This window comes from Schistocerca americana, chromosome 7 (assembly GCF_021461395.2).
Source record: "Schistocerca americana isolate TAMUIC-IGC-003095 chromosome 7, iqSchAmer2.1, whole genome shotgun sequence".
Classification (NCBI taxonomy): Eukaryota; Metazoa; Arthropoda; class Insecta; order Orthoptera; family Acrididae; genus Schistocerca; species Schistocerca americana.
Window position 1 is genome coordinate 592534320 of NC_060125.1, and position 16706 is coordinate 592551025.

The following is a 16706-nucleotide window of genomic DNA, read 5'->3' on the forward strand; positions in this document are numbered from 1 at the left end:
AACTTCCTGGCAGATTAAAACTGTGTGCCGCACCAAGACTCGAACTCGGGACCTTTGCCTTTCTCTGGCAAGTGCTCTACCAACTGAGCTACCCAAGCACGACTCACGCCCCATCCTCACAGCTTCACTTCTGCCAGGCTCTGGCTAAGCCATGTCTCCGCAATATCCTTTCTTTCAGGAGTGCTAGTTCTGCAATGTTCGCAGGAGAGCTTCTGTAAAGTTTGGAAGGTAGGAGACGAGGTACTGGCTGAAGTGAAGCTGTGAGGACGGGGCGTGAGTCGTGCTTGGGTAGCTCAGTTGGTAGAGCACTTGCCCGTGAAAGGCAAAGGTCCCGAGTTCGAGTCTCGGTCCGGCACACAGTTTTAATCTGCCAGGAAGTTTCGTATCAGCGCACACTCCGCTGCAGAGTGAAAATCTCATTCTGGACTAGTACTGCTAACCCCCACTTCATATGCACATTGCGTAGCAGACTTCTGTGGAATATTAACAAACGTTTCCAACACGAGAGCCGCAGAAGCAGGACTTGTAGCTGAATGCTGTCTTGCTGATCTTCCTTTGTGGATATCGCAAATCGTCCTATGCAATTAAAACTTGACAGTTATACGTTTAATTGTTAAGCAGGTTGGTAGTTCTGTTTCAAACTCCTGTCTCCATTGACGTTGCACTTCAACGGCATTATCAAACTTGGAAAACCACTTCACAATACATTTTCGTTACTCGAATGTCAAGCGTGCCCCAGCCATTGTGTTTTCTGAATACCGAGATGAAAGTACTACTAACATCTGTTGAGCCAAAGACCGTACTACGATACACTCATGACTCAAATCGAACAACAATATCGATCTCTCGATAGAACCTGACAAAGGGTGTATTCATTTTTCTGGCGGACTGTATAATAATCGATAATTTTGAAGGGAAGTGTGGGTCTGTATTTGAGATTAGTGCTTAGCTGTAATTGAAAACTGATGCACAAACATTGTCAGATGTCTAGGTACTTAGAGTAGGCAGTGCGAGTACGTAATAACATTATGTTGCAGTCAGTCTTGGAAACTTTGCACCGAATGTTTTCTAGCATTACAATAAGACTCAGAGCAGTTATTCTGAAGTATGAACCAATTGGTTCGAAATGTGTACCCCATGTTTACTGATCTTAAAAATGATCTTAACTAAAACAAAGTCTCACTCACTAAGGAATATAATAGAAGTGTTATTTCTTGAGGTTGTAAGCTAGAACAAAAGGTAGAGAAACTGTAAGAAGACTGTATGTTTGGATTCAAGTGATGGCGATTCACTGTAACAAAAGGTTAGCGACGACTGTAGTAGCAGACAATAAAAGCTAGAGGAGCAGTGCGCGAAAGTTAAATCATCCCTAGAAGACGGATTATTTCAGGTGCAGGTGCGATGTATTGCTGAGCATGAAGGTCTAGAAGCCAAACATGCCGAAGGGCTGAAAGAAATTTATCGGAATATAGTGTGGCAGTCTTTTGGAGTCTGGTTCATGTACAGGTAAGGGCGTACCTGTGGAAAGTTTTCTAGTTAAGTGTAAGAATTTTTGCAAGTTTGAGTCATCAGGAACAGTTCGCCCAATAGATTGTTTTTAAAGACTTTACAGATGTTTTACTCAGTTATTGGAATGAAAAGAACTAGTCATTGTTTATGTTTCATTAGATCTACATTTATACTCGACAAACAACTTTTCACTGTTTAGTGGACGTTACTTCTGATGCCACTATACTCTTATACCTCTTTTCCCCGTTGAAGTGTCCGTCTAAGGCGGTGCCGGAAATATACCCAGATATAAAATGAATATTAAGTTTATTGTAACTCATAGAAACAATATTCTCTGAGGGGAGTTACACTACTGGCCATTAAAATTGATACACCATGAAGATGACGTGCTACAGACGCGAAATTTAACCGACAGGAAGAAGATGCTGTGATATGCAAATGATTAGCTTTTCAGAGCATTCTCACAAGGTTGGCGCCGGTGGTGACACCTACAATGTGCTGCCACGAAGGAAAGTTTCCAACCGATTTCTCATACACAAACAGCAGCCCAACAGGCGTTGCCTGGTGAAACGTTGTTTTGATGCCTTGTGTAAGGAGGAGAAATGCGTACCATAACGTTTCTCACTTCGATAAAGGTCGGATTGTAGCCTATCGTGATTGCGGTTTATCGTATCGCGACATTGCTGCTCGCGTTGGTCGAGATCCAATGACTGTTAGCAGAATATGGAATCGGTGGGTTCAAGAGGGTAATAAGGAACGCCGTGCTGGATCCCAACGGCCTTGTATCACTAGCAGTCGAGATGACAGGCATCTTATCCGCATGGCTCTAACGGATCGTGCAGCCACGTCTCGATCCCTGAGTCAAGAGATGGGGACGTTTGCAAGACAACAACCATCTGCACCAACAGTTCGACGATGTTTGCGAAAGTATAGACCATCATCTCGGAGACCATGGCTGCGGTTACCCTTGACGCTGCATCACAGACAGGAGCGCCTGCAATGGTGTACCCAAAGACGAACCTGGGTGCACGAATGGCGAAACGACATTTTTTTGGGTGAATCCATGTTCTGTTTACAGCGTCATGATGGTCGCATCCGTGTTTGGTGACATGGCGGTGAACGCACATTGAAAGCGTGTATTCGTCATCGCCATACTGGCATATCACCTGGCGTAATGGTATGGGGTGCCATTGGTTACACGTCTCGGTCACCTCTTGTTCGCGATGACGGCACTTTGAACAGTGGACGTTACATTTCAGATGTGTTACGACCCGTGACTCTACCCTTCATTCGATCCCTGCGAAACCCTACATTTCAGCAGGATAATGCATCACAGCATGTTGCAGGTCCTGTACGGGCCTTTCTGGATACAAAAATGTTCGACTGCTGCCCTGGCCAGCACATTCTCCAGATCTCTCACCAATTTGAAACGTCTGGTCAATGGTGGCCGAGCAATTGGCTCGTCACAATACGCCAGTCACTACTCTCCATGAACTGTGGTGTCGTGCTGAAGCTGCTTGGGCAGCTGTAGCTGTACGCGCCATCCAAGCTCTGTTTGACTCAATGCCCAGGCGTATCAAGGATGTTATTACGGCCAGAGGTGGTTGTTCTGGGTACTGATTTTTCAGGATCTATGCACCCAAATTGCGTGAAAATGTAATCACGAGTCAGTTCTAGTATAATATATTTGTCCAATGAATACCCATTTATCATCTCCAGTTCTTCTTGGTGTGGCAATTTTATGGACAGTAGTGTAGTTTTGAACTAATAATTGAAAACAAGTCACGTATTCAACATTGAAAGAACGTTAATACAATCTGAAGACTTGAAAATGTCATGGTAAATTGAAAGCTTCAAAATTCACTGTCCATGCACTAAGCGTGCCGAAGTCCAGAAGGGATCTTCAAAAGTTATAGTCGTAAGACGACAAGAAAAAGTTGAAGTCCCAAGAGGATGAGCGAAAGTCCCAAAAGGTTGCATGAAATTTTAAGTCTGACGACTTGCTGATGAAAAGCAGTGATAAATAGTACTAAGTCAAATTGTATGTCACGTCAGAGAGCATGTTTCTTCGATGTGGAGACCATGAATGTGTAGGTCCATACCTGGCAGTTCCTAGAGGCGAGGTCGGTGTGGACGATGGCGCCATCGTGGCAGCGGCTACAGAGCAGATTCTGTTTGTGGGAATGCTTTCTCAATTGCAGTCTGGCTCAGGAAACTCACTCAGAGTGAACTGGTGGAGCACAGCCCAGGTGCTGTCCTAAATACTACCCGGGCACCAGGATACTGCAAGTCCTACTTTTGGCCATGTGGCTGGCAGAGGAAAGAAAGTCTGTGGGGCCAGTGACCTCTGGCTGCATTTGGGTTGCTGCCTGGTGGCCAGACAGAGCACAGCCATACATTGTCTCTCGTCTTAAAAGCATCCCCTGTGACGTCTGTGCCAGCATAACCTGTTGGTTGCTGGCTCAGTAGGCACAAGGCCTGGACACAGCACGTGCTCTATTCGCGATTAGCGCTTGGGAAATATTGTTGACAGTATGAAACTTCCAGGCAGATAAAAACTGTGTGCCGGACCGAGACTCGAACTCGGGTCCAGAGTTCGAGTCTCGGTCCAGCACACAGTTTTAATCTGCCAGGAAATTTCATATCAGCGCACACTCCGCTGCAGAGTGAAAAATCTCATTCCGGATTATTGACAGTAACCGACTACATCAGCTCTAATTTCATTGCTTTTCTCGTTGCGATAATTTCATAAGATGTATGTAGAAGGAAATAGTATGTCACCTCACTCTTCCTGCAACTTACTCTCTAAGAATTTCAATAGAAAACCTCACCTCGATGTACAAAGCTTCTATTTTAGCACCTGCCACTGGAATTTGTTGAGCATCTCCATAACGTTCTTGTTATGACTAAATAATCGTGTGGTGAAAGGTGTCGCTCTTCATTGGATCTTCTCTATTTCTTCGATTAATCCAACCTGGAAATGATCCCAGGCTGATGAACAACATTCAATAATCGGTAGAATATGCCACTACTTTTATGGATGAGTTACATTTCCTTTAGATTCTTCCAATAAATCACAGGCTCACGTCTTCCTTTCCCATAATTTGTTTTGTGTGGTGATTACGCATTAGATCTCGCTAGCTGCTTGCTGCTAGATGTTTTACAGCAATCCCTGTGACTTATTGTCAATAGTATAATCGAACTATAGTGGATTTTTCCAGAATGAGATTTTCATTCTGCAGCGGAGTGTGCGCTGATATTAAACTTCCTAGCAGTTTAAAACTGTGTGCCGGACCGAGACTCTAATTCGGGATCTTTGCCTTTCGCGGGCAAGTGCTCTACCAACTGAGCTACCCAAGCACGACTCACACCCCATCCTCACAGCTTTACTTCTGCCAGTACCTCGTCTCCTACCTCCCAAACTCTACAGAAGCTCTCCTGCGAACCTTGCAGAACTAGCGCTCCTGAAAGAAAGGATATTGCGGGACATGGCTTAGCCATGTTCTGCAAGGTTCGCAGGAGAGCTTCTGTAAAGTTTGGAAGGTAGGAGACGAGTACTGGCAGAAGTAAAGCAGTGAGGACATGGCGTGAGTCGTGCTTCGGTAGTTCAGATGGTAGAGCACTTGCCAGGCAAAGGTCCCGAGTTCGAGTCTCGGTCCGGCACACAGTATTAATCTGCCAGGAAGTTTTCACAGTGAATTTCATTCATAATACCTTACATTTGTCTATGTCCTGGGTCAATTGGCAGCCCTGCACCAGTCATCCATCCTCTGCAGATCGTGGCTCAGAAGATCTTTTATGTATACTGTCAACAGGAATGATCCTACCACACATTCTTTGGAGTTTTCCTGATATTACCTTTACATCCATCAATTTTTTTATGATAAGATAGAGTATTGAGTTCTGTCTGCAAGGAAGTACTGAACCTCATCACAAATCTGTCTCATATTCCGCGAGCTCGTATTTTGCTCGCTAAATGAGTGTGGAACTCTATAAGACTCCTTTCTAAAGCCAAAGAATACTACATCAACATGGGCACTGGCGTTCTAGATCTCTTGGCCGAAGAGAGTAGCTGAGTTTCTTAAGGGTTCTGTTGGTGGATCAATGCCGATTTCGACAGATCTCCAAAAATATAATATGTGAGTGTAAAACATAGTCCATAATAGGCTTTTACACGATACAGTGACATTAATGTGACCAACGCCCATAATCGTCGTCAACAACCAATAACCACTCACAGACGGCAAGTGGTGGCACTAGCAGTGGACGGTACACGAAGCCTGTCGAGGGGATGCGGAAAGCAGTGCAGCTGTTGTAATGAAGAAACGGAGCGATTTATCTGACGTCCAAAAGAGCATGATCATCGACTTTTGGATCCAGGGTGGAAGCGTTTCGGAAACAGCTAAGTTTGGAATCTGTTCGCGTTCGGCAGTGATTAAAGAATACCGGGCATGGCAGAATGGTGCTATCCAAAACCGGAGATGAAGCAACTGTGGTCCATCACGAGACATTGATGACAGGGGTGAACGACGGCTGAAGATATGTACGGGTGAACAGACATGCAACTGTTGAGAAACAGACCACCCAGATGAACCAAGGGGCTACCAACAGTCTCTCTACAACGACCATACAGCGAACGTTACTGCTTACGGAACTGCTTCATGCACTCATTCTGACTGCCGTTCGTCGACGAAGGCTGAAATCTGCTCGGAAGTACCCCAACTGGGCGTTCATTGAGTGGCCTCACGTGACCATTTCAAGTGATTCACGTTTTATGTTCCATTTGCCAGATGTCTGTTGCCGTATATGACGTTAAACTTCTGAAAGAAAACACCGTGCAACAATCGTCGGGATGGTACAGGCCGGAGAAGGGAGCGTTACGGTCTGGGGAGTGTCCTCGTGGCACTCTGTGACTGATCTCGTAATTCTGCAAGGTACAATTGGTCAACACAAGAATGCATCGATCGTGCCCACCACCACATGCACTTTGCTTTTCCTCAGCACCGTGACATCTACCAGCAGCACAATTCAATGTGTCACACAGCTCGTTCGAAGAACACCACTATGAGTTTATCGTGCTCTATAACTAAATAAAATTGTAAAAAGTACTAGTACATTACTTCTTAAATATTTTGCGTGGTGGAGACTATATGTATTTTATTTACTTACATCAACTTCCTGTGGAAACTTAAAACTGTTTTACGTATAAATATGATCTCTGGATACAGAGTAAAAAATATTTCGAAAGTCTCTCCCTATAGCTTATCCCTATTTTTGTCAGAATTTCGAACATCTTGCACCATTTTACATTGTCCAACGCTCTTTCCAGGTCGATTTACTCTCAGTCCATATTCTGTACTCAACAGGCATTCCATTGAGCAGATCCTGTAATTCTTCATCAGTTTCACTCAGGATAGCAGCTTCTTCGGCGAATCTTATCATTGATATCCTTTCATCTTGAATTTTGATTCCACTCTTGAACCTTTCTTTTATTTCCCATCGTTGCTTCTTTGATGATCTGTTAGAGAATGATCAATATGGACTTAGGAAAGGTAAAGGCCTACAGACACAGTTCTGAGGTTGCGGTTGATAATGGAAGCTGAAGAGTGAAGAAAAATTTGAATAGACGTTATCTTTCAGATAATATATAATATTTACAAGAGTCAAGACTCAAATTAATGAGAAACAGCAGAGTCGCGAACAGCGAAAAACCTAACATCAGAATTTCGGATCACGAACCAGACTAATATTGGCAGAAAAGGCATACCTCGCCAAGAGAAGTCAGCTAGGATAAATTTGAGGAAGAAATTTCTACGGGCGTACTTCTGGGGCTCAGCGTTGCATGATAGTGAAACATGGATTGTGGGAAAACCGGAAAAGAAGAGAATCCAAGCATTTGAGACTTTGTGCTACAGACGAATGTTGGTTAGAAATTAGGTGGGGTGGTGAGATAAGGAATAAGAGGATTCCCCACAGAATCGGCAGTGAAAGGGACGTATGGAAAACACTGACAAGAAGAAGGGACAGGATGATAGGACATCTGTTAATACACCAGTGAATAACTTCCATGGTACTAGAGAGAGCTGTTGGAGGGTAAAAACTGTAGAAGAAGACAGATATTGGAATGCATCCAGCAAATAATTGAGAACGTAGGGTGCAAGAGCTACCCTGAGATGAAGAGGTTGGCGCAGGAAAGGAATTCGTGACAAGTCGCAGACTATCGAGATTTTCAAATGTGTGTGAATTCCTAAGGGACCAAACTGCTGAGGCCATCGGTCCCTAGACTTACACACTACTTAAACTAACTTAGGCTAAGAACAACACACACACATGCCGGAGGGAGGACTCGAACCTCCGGCGGGAGGGGCAGCGCAATCCGTGTCATGGCGCCACAAACCGCGCGGCTATTCCGCGCGGCAATGTCAAGATGAAATTCTCTGTGACAGATAGAACTGCCACCAGAGTGTTTTAGTGTTGTTCGTGTCTTGTATTGTCACCAGGCTGGTAAGGTATATAAGGGACGTAAACAGCGTCATATTTTGAATGGTCACTGCGAAGGACGCGGAGATGGCGCGTATCGTATGACACAGCGTTATCAGTGCCTGGCAGAGTTTAAAAGTGGCCTTATTGTGGGGTCTTCACGTGACCCACTCGTCGAATAGTACAATATCCAGATTTGTGGCGCATTTGGATTTGGTAGTGGCCTGATGCTAGACTACATGGTAAAGTGACGGATGGTATACTCGTCTTCGAGGTACTGCTCGACCACCTATGATCACTGCAAAGAAGGATCGTTGTACTGTATCTCCTTTACATCTGCGCCTGCTATCCGAGAACGAGTGCAGCCCAAACAAACCAAGTTGACCCTTGGCGTGGTGGCTGATGGGAGCGACTGTAAAGGTACACTACTGGGCATTAAAATTGCTACACCACGAAGATGACGTGCTACAGACGCGAAATTTAACCGACAATACGAAGATGCTGTGATATGCAAATGATTAGCTTTTCAGAACATTCACACAAGGTTGGCGCCGGTGTCGACACCTATAACGTGGTGACATGAGGAAAGTTTCCAACCGATTTCTCATACACAAACAACAGTTGACCGGCGTTGCCTGGTGAAACGTTGTTGTGATGCCAGGTGTAAGGAGGAGAAATGCGTACCACCACGTTTACGACTTTGATAGAGGTCGAATTGTAGCCTATCGCGATTGCGGTTTATCGTATCGCGACGCGACATTGCCAATGATTGTTAGCAGAATATGGAATCGGTGGGTTCAAGAGCGTAATACGGAACGCCGTGCTGGATCCCAACGGCCTCGTATCACTAGCAGTCGAGATGACAGGCATCTTATCCGCACGGCTGTAAAGGATCGTGCAGCCACGTCTCGATCCCTGAGTCAACAGATGGGGACGTTTGAAATACAACGACCATCTGCACGAACAGCTCGGCGCCGTTTGAAGTGGCGTGGACTATCAGCTCGGAGACCATGGCTGCGGTTACCCTTGACGCTGCATCACAGACAGAAGCGCTTGCGATGGTGTACTCAACGACGAACCTGGGTGCACGAATGGCAAAACGTCATTTTTTCGGATGAATCCAGGTTCTGTTTACAGCATCGTGGTGGTCGCATCCGTGTTTGGCGACAACGCGGTGAACGCACATTGGAAGCGTGTATTCGTCATCGCCATACTGGCGTATCACCCGGCGTGATGGTATGGGGTGGCATTGGTTACAACGTCTCGGACATCTCTCGTTCGCATTGACGGCACTTTCAACACTGGACGTAACATTTAAGATGTGTTACGATCCGTGGCTCTACCCTTCATTCGATCCCTGCGAAACCCTACATTTCAGCAGGATAATGCACGACCGCGTGTTGCAGGTCCTGTACTGGTCTTTCTGGATACAGAAACTGCTCGACTGCTGCCCTGACCAGCACATTCTCCAGATCTCTCACCAATTGAAAACGTCTGGTTAATGGTGGCCGAGCAACTGGCTCGTCACCATACGCCAGTCACTACTCTTGATGAGCTGTGGTATCGTGTTGAAGCTGCATGGGCAGCTGTTCATATACACGCCATCCAAGCTCTGTTTGACTAATGCCCAGGCGTATCAAGGCCGTTATTACGGCCAGAGATGGTTGTTCTGGGTACCGATTTCTCAGGATCTATGCACCCAAATTGCGTGAAAATGTAATCACATGTCACTTCTAGCATAATATATTTGTCCAATGAATATCCGTTTATCATCTGCACTTCTTCTTGGTGTAGCAACTTTAATGTACAGTAGGGTATTTTCCATTTACAGTCGCTCCCATCAGCCACCGCGCCAAGGGTCAGTTTGGTTGTCACGGATAGTAAAGGACAACCAGCAACACTCTGTGTCATTCCAAACCAGTGGTCAGAGAACAGCAGCAGCCAGACTAGGGAATTACCTTCCCACGCGTAGGCTGCTGTCAGCAGTACAGCACACACGGCCGCATTTGGAAGCGTGCCGTGATCGGAAGCACGGACTGCCGAAGGGTGGCGATGCATCGTGTTTAGCGATGAATCGCGGCTCTGAACTACCCCGGATGACTATTGTCAGTGAGTATGGCTCTTACATGGGGAGAGGTCTTATTCTTCCAGTGCTTTGGAGAGCGATGTTACACTTGGCGCCAAAGTGTGGAGAACCATCTGCCATGACTTCAGGTCATGGCTGGTGGTGACTGAGGGAACTCTGACGGCACAACGATACATCAGCGATCCTGTGTTCTCAAGTATTATCTCCCATCGACAATATTGTGGTGGCGTTTATCAACAGGACAATGTTTGTCCACACATGGGACTTGACTGTGTGAATTGTCTGCGTCATGAGGTACTGCCGTGGCCAACAAGGTTCCCATATCTATCCCTGACAGAACGAGTGTGGGGCTAGCTCACATGTTTTTTCTGTCCCAGTGCAACGAGCCAGGATGTCAAGGAACAGTTAACAGCAATTGCGAGCCAACTTCCCTCAGGAGAGGATACAACGACTTTTGGCACCCCTCCCAACGGAATCATTGCGTGCACCCAGGCCAGAAGGAGTACAGCGTCATATTGATAAGTGGGCTCATGCCCCAAGTTGGTGGTAAATTTGACTCGATTTTAACATCATATATACTCTCACTCCGTGAATCATTTCGTTTCCTCCTCTCCATTTGGATGCTTCACCTCTTTTGTCAGGCAGTGCATTTACAGAATAGTCGGAGAGACATTATTTAAGACATAGGTACTTTCTGCGGGAAAATGTGTTGGAGGTAATAATGAATAGGACGTGCTATTACACGAAGCATTGAGAATGGGTCAGTTCCATTCCTGTCTTTTGAAGAAATTATCAATAACTTTTGCCACGAACCACAGGATTTCCCCACTGTGAAATTATGTTACACAATAAATGGAGAAAGTAGACTTTCAAGTGATTAGAGGAATGTTCTTGCAAAAAAAGATGATGTTAGCTAAGGAAAGGGCGAAGAAGATAGACGGTGTGGAAAGAAGTGAGGATCACGAAGAAGTAAGCCTGTCAGCCTTGAAGTAGTAGACCTTGCTTCGATAAAGACCAAAGATAACTGCTTGCAAATAAATACTGAGCGTGGCATTGACTATAAGTTGACGTATGCCGAACCGGAGAAAGAGCTTGCACTCATAAACATAATACACATGAAGCGCTACATACAGAGGGTTAGTTTGGATTCCTAGAGAATCTGCCATTCTTTGTCATGTACATGGGATACTTGCGTAGGCTGTGGATATAGTTCGTTTTCTTAATCTGCAACCTTTATACCTTTCCTATCTTATGTATGATCTCGCAGTTATTGGGGGGGGGGGGGGGGGAGATATAACTGGAATAGTATTATCGCAAATTTTCTATTATTTTGAGAATTTATGCATGTACAGTATTATGTACAAAGAGGATGTTAATTTCCATAATGCTGGGATGCGGCTTGTTGTGGTAGCCGTGAAACCCATAACTGGGTAAGTAACTGTGGAAGAAGGCATAAGAGCTAATTGGACGTAAACCGTATTTATTTCACGTATTGCAGAAGCAGTAGTAATCTTTATTAAAATTTTAATGTTCGACCACTTGTATGAATATCAAGAGCTCAGATGGCAACCCAGTTCTAAGCAAAGAAGGGAAGGCAGAAAGGTGGAAGGAGTATATAGAGGGTTTATACAAGGGCAATGTACTTGAGGACAATATTATGGAAATGGAAGAGGATGTAGATGAAGACGAAATGAGAGATAAGATACTGCGTGAAGAGTTTGACAGAGCACTGAAAGACCTGAGTCGAAACAAGGCCCTGGGAGTGGACAACATTCCATTAGAACTACTGATGGCCTTGGGAGAGCCAGTCATGACAAAACTCTACCATCTGGTGAGCACGATGTATGAGACAGGCGAAATACCCTCAGACTTCAAGAAGAATATAATAATTCCAATCCCAAAGAAAGCAGGTGTTGACAGACGTGAAAATTACCAAACTATCAGTTTAATAAGTCACAGCTGCAAAATACCAACGCGAATTCTTTACAGACGAATGGAAAAACTGGTAGAAGCGGACCTCGGGGAAGATCAGTTTGGATTCCGTAGAAATGTTGGAACACGTGAGGCAATACTAACCTTACGACTTATCTTAGAAGAAAGATTAAGAAAAGGCAAACCTACGTTTCTAGCATTTGTAGACTTAGAGAAAGCTTTTGACAATGTTAACTGGAATACTCTCTATCAAATTCTGAAGGTGGCAGGGGCAAAATACAGGGAGCGAAAGGCTATTTACAATTTGTACAGGAACCAGATGGCAGTTATAAGAGTCGAGGGGCATGAAAGGGAAGCAGTGGTTGGGAAAGGAGTGAGACAGGGTTGTAGCCTCTCCCCGATGTTATTCAATCTGTATATTGAGCAAGCAGTAAAGGAAACAAAAGAAAAATTCGGAGTAGGTATTAAAATTCATGGAGAAGAAGTAAAAACTTTGAGGTTCGCCGATGACATTGTAATTCTGTCAGAGACAGCAAAGGACTTGGAAGAGCAGTTGAACGGAATGGACAGTGTCTTGAAAGGAGGATATAAGATGAACATCAACAAAAGCAAAACGAGGATAATGGAATGTAGTCAAATTAAATCGGGTGATGCTGAGGGAATTAGATTAGGAAATGAGACACTTAAAGTAGTAAAGGAGTTTTGCTATTTAGGGTGTAAAATAACTGATGATGGTCGAAGTAGAGAGGATATAAAATGTAGACTGGCAATGGCAAGGAAATCGTTTCTGAAGAAGAAAAATTTGTTAACATCGAGTATAGATTTAAGTGTCAGGAAGTCGTTTCTGAAATTATTTGTATGGAGTGTAGCCATGTATGGAAGTGATACATGGACGATAAATAGTTCGGACAGGAGGAGAATAGAAGCTTTCGAAATGTGGTGCTACAGAAGAATGCTGAAGATTAGATGGGTAGGTCACATAACTAATGAGGAGGTATTGAATAGAATTGGGGAGAAGAGGAGTTTGTGGCACAACTTGACGAGAAGAAGGGACCGGTTGGTAGGACATGTTCTGAGGCATCAAGGGATCACAAATTTAGCATTGGAGGGCAGCGTGGAGGGTAAAAATCGTAGAGGGAGACCAAAGGACGAATACACTAAGCAGATTCAGAAGGATGTAGGTTGCAGTAGGTACTGGGAGATGAAGAAGCTTGCACAGGATAGAGTAGCATGGAGAGCTGCATCAAACCAGTCTCAGGACTGAAGACCACAACAACAATGTTCGACATGAAATGAGAGGTCGTTTGGCTAGGGTCTTCCGTCGTGTAGACCGGTCGCCTGGTGCAAGTCGTTTTAGTTGTCGCCGCTTCGGCGACCTGCGCGTCGATGAGGATGATATGACGATGAAGACATCACAACACCCAGTCCCCGTCTCCTACCCACACGGTAATCGAACCTGGGCCCTTCGCGTGGCATTCTGCTGCGCTGACCACTCGTCCATGGAGGTGGAATATGTTTAAGATAAATAAGAGCTACTCATAGTTTGGCCACCATATAACGAACCCTATGTTGTTGTTAGGTAGGCTGTTGCTGGTTGCAAGTGCAGTGTTTTATCTTTTATCAGCACTTATTCGCAAGCTGTTAGCTTTGGTTTGTAACACAACTACGTTTACTACTTAAAGGCTGACTGGCTTGGCCTCTTCACCATGCCTCCTTTCCTCACCAGTTACCTTATCTCATGTGGCCTTTGCATTTAAGATGTTAATGAAGTGGTGGTTTCTGTTTATGCTGTGCAATGACACTCACCGATATGTTATTTCTGATGAAGTAATATTTAATTTAAGGATTCACTGAAGCACTGTACATGAGTTGAGTGCTTGAGAAAGCACTGTTAGGAGGTCATGGCTTTTGTTACTTTGATGATTCAAGGAGAGACAACAAATTTCAATTATTTATTACAGACAAACTCTGAAAGATAGAAACACATTGCGCATGTCACTGGATAGAGAAATGTTCAAAGCTTTGACACAGCAGCGCTGTTGTCTGTTTGTAGCAACAGGAAGACTATACCACAAGAAAAATGATTCTGTGTGCTGGAATTTGCGCGAAGTCAGTCTAGTGTGCTACGTGCATTCCGACGTCCATTGAGCAAGAAACCGCGTCTGCACAGGCAAATTTATGGATGACATACAAAATTGCTGAAATGTTGTTGCAACTGCGAAGGGAAGAGCACTGGTCAGCCACGCACATCTGATGAAAATGTCGAGCGTATACAAGATGCGTTCACACGGAGCCCTCGGAAGTCCACAAGACGGGTATACCAGTAACTTCACCTTATTCAGACAACAACAACAACGGTGTGATGTGCTCTGGAACGAGCCCTGCATGCGAAGCTTTACAAGTTGCAGTTACTGCACCAATTGCGCCCCGGAGACTACAACAAAATTTACTTATTTTGCATTTCATTTCTCTAGGATACGACGACACATTTTCCGAACGACTCATCTTTTCCGACGAATTGATGTTTCGCCTATCGGGTAAAGTTAACTTCCATAATGTAAAAATTTGCGGGTCACAAAATCCTTGGGTCGTCGTATAGCTTGAAAGGGACTCAGCGAAACCGGATGTGTTTTGTGCCGTTTCTATTCGCAAAGTTTATGGATATTTGTTTTTTTTTTTGCGTAGGAAACAGACAGGAATGTCATACCTGGACATGCTGCAAAATTGGTTGCTTTCTCAACTTCACAAAGATGCCAATGATTCCATTTATATGAATGACGCCAGCACATGCCTCCCCTCACTTTCACCTTGAGGTGAAACAACATCCCACAACATTGGATTGGAAGAGGTGGACAACAAGATCTTGCTCATTGCTTTTGGTCTCCCAGGTCCCCAGACTCAACACCATGGAATTTATTTTTTTCTGTGGGGGTAGATTAAGAGACAAAGTCTTTGTCCGATCTATGGTAGCACTCTTCAACAGCTGGGAAGTTTTTGAAGCTGTCGATTCAATAAACAGGGACATGTGGCTTCGTCTGTGGACTGAAATGGACCACCGATTCGATGTTTCTCGAGCAACGCGTGGTGCTCCCACTGAGTGTATGGCGTAGTGTCTGTGCAAACACAAATCTTTGAACCTTTCTCTATAATGTGACATACGCAACGTGTTTCTATCTTTCGCATTTTCTCTGTAATAAACAAGAAATCCGTTCTTCCTTTTTGAATGACCCTGTATTTGTGTGGACAGGACGTAATCTAGCAGCAACGAAGTGACACAGCGGGAAGGGAGTTCAAAGTGCTATGTTATTGTAGGATAAGCACTTGCAAAGTCAGGACTTAAGCATATGCAGCATTTGATGGTCGTGATAGTGGAAGATATGTAACAGAACGTTGTTAAAAAAGTAACAAAAACTCGGGCTAACTTCTTGGTTTCACTTACCAGGTGGCCCTGAATTAAACTGGACATATTTCTCTTTCTACATCTACATCTACATGAATACCCTATAAACCACTTTGCATGGCAGAGAATATTTCACGTCGTACAGTTATTAGGACTTTTTTTCCTGTTCCACTCCTGTAAGGAACAAGGAAAGAATTATTCCTTAAACGCCTCTGAGCGTCCTGTACTTAACTCTATACCTGACTTCGCGATACCTTTCGGAGCGATAAGTGCAAAGGAAATGACTATGTCCAGTCGTAAGGAAGGTATGGATTTGACATGGAATACTGCGATAACAAAGGGAAAAATATGTCAAGTCGTTATAATGGTACAGATATTTCTATTTCCAGGACCACAGCCATCAGCGGGGTGTATTTCCGATACTTTGAGACCGTGATCATATTATTTAATTGTAAGTACAGTGATTAAATGTATATGTAGCCAGTTTCCTAGGACTATTCTGTGTCGGATTGCATGGCGGTGGCCTGCGGCGTGAATGATTCACGTTTCCTGCTAATGGCAGGAACCGTCTGAATGGAGAGGCCTGTTGGGATGCAGGAATGTAGCTGACTTAACTGTGTCGTCCTCTAGATGGCTGAATCGCGAACTAATACTCAATGTGTTGGACAGTCTTCGTGATCGCGTGGAAATTTGAGACGATCCAGTATGGATGTTTGTTTGCTCTGGACCATTATTCACTCCCATGTAAATTGTCTGGTTGACTGCTTCTGCACATTTCCCGTCTTTATTTGGTTGAGAGAACATCGATTGTGGTGTGTGCATCTAGCAGGTGAAAGATGGGTTGGAGAATTTCGTCTATTCTTTTCACGTTATCACATAAAGGCCTTCACAGACAGGATAGGTTTCTAGTTACCCAGTTATTTACAGCACGCTCCACCTCACTAAAGTTTCGGGTTTCTAGAGAAATAATTTCCAGTCTACATCTTCTGAATTATACTACGCGAGTGATACTGCTATGCAAGCAATATTGCTACGTGGTTGATATCGAGAAATATTGCGTAAATGGTATAATAATCCCAGAGCCTGCTGAGGGGTGTAGAAAGCAAGCAAGCAAGCAGCAGAAACAGTAAAGCCTTTGTGCCAAGGGCAAACAAGCCCGACTTTGTACAACAGTTCTGAGAGCCGGCCGCGGTGGTCTCGTTGTTCTAGGCGCGCAGTCCGGAACCGCGCGATTGCTACGGTCGCAGGTTCGAATCCTGCCTCAGGCATTGATGTGTGTGATGTCCTTAGGTTAGTTAG

General features: G+C 44.5%; 1 non-coding gene across 1 annotated transcript; it reads left to right on the forward strand.

Moving 5' to 3' along the window:
• Positions 1-281: 281 nt before the first annotated feature.
• On the forward strand, positions 282-356 carry Trnas-uga. The gene has a single exon. It is a non-coding gene; the product is annotated as a tRNA-Ser (tRNA).
• The last annotated feature ends 16350 nt before the right edge of the window (positions 357-16706 follow it).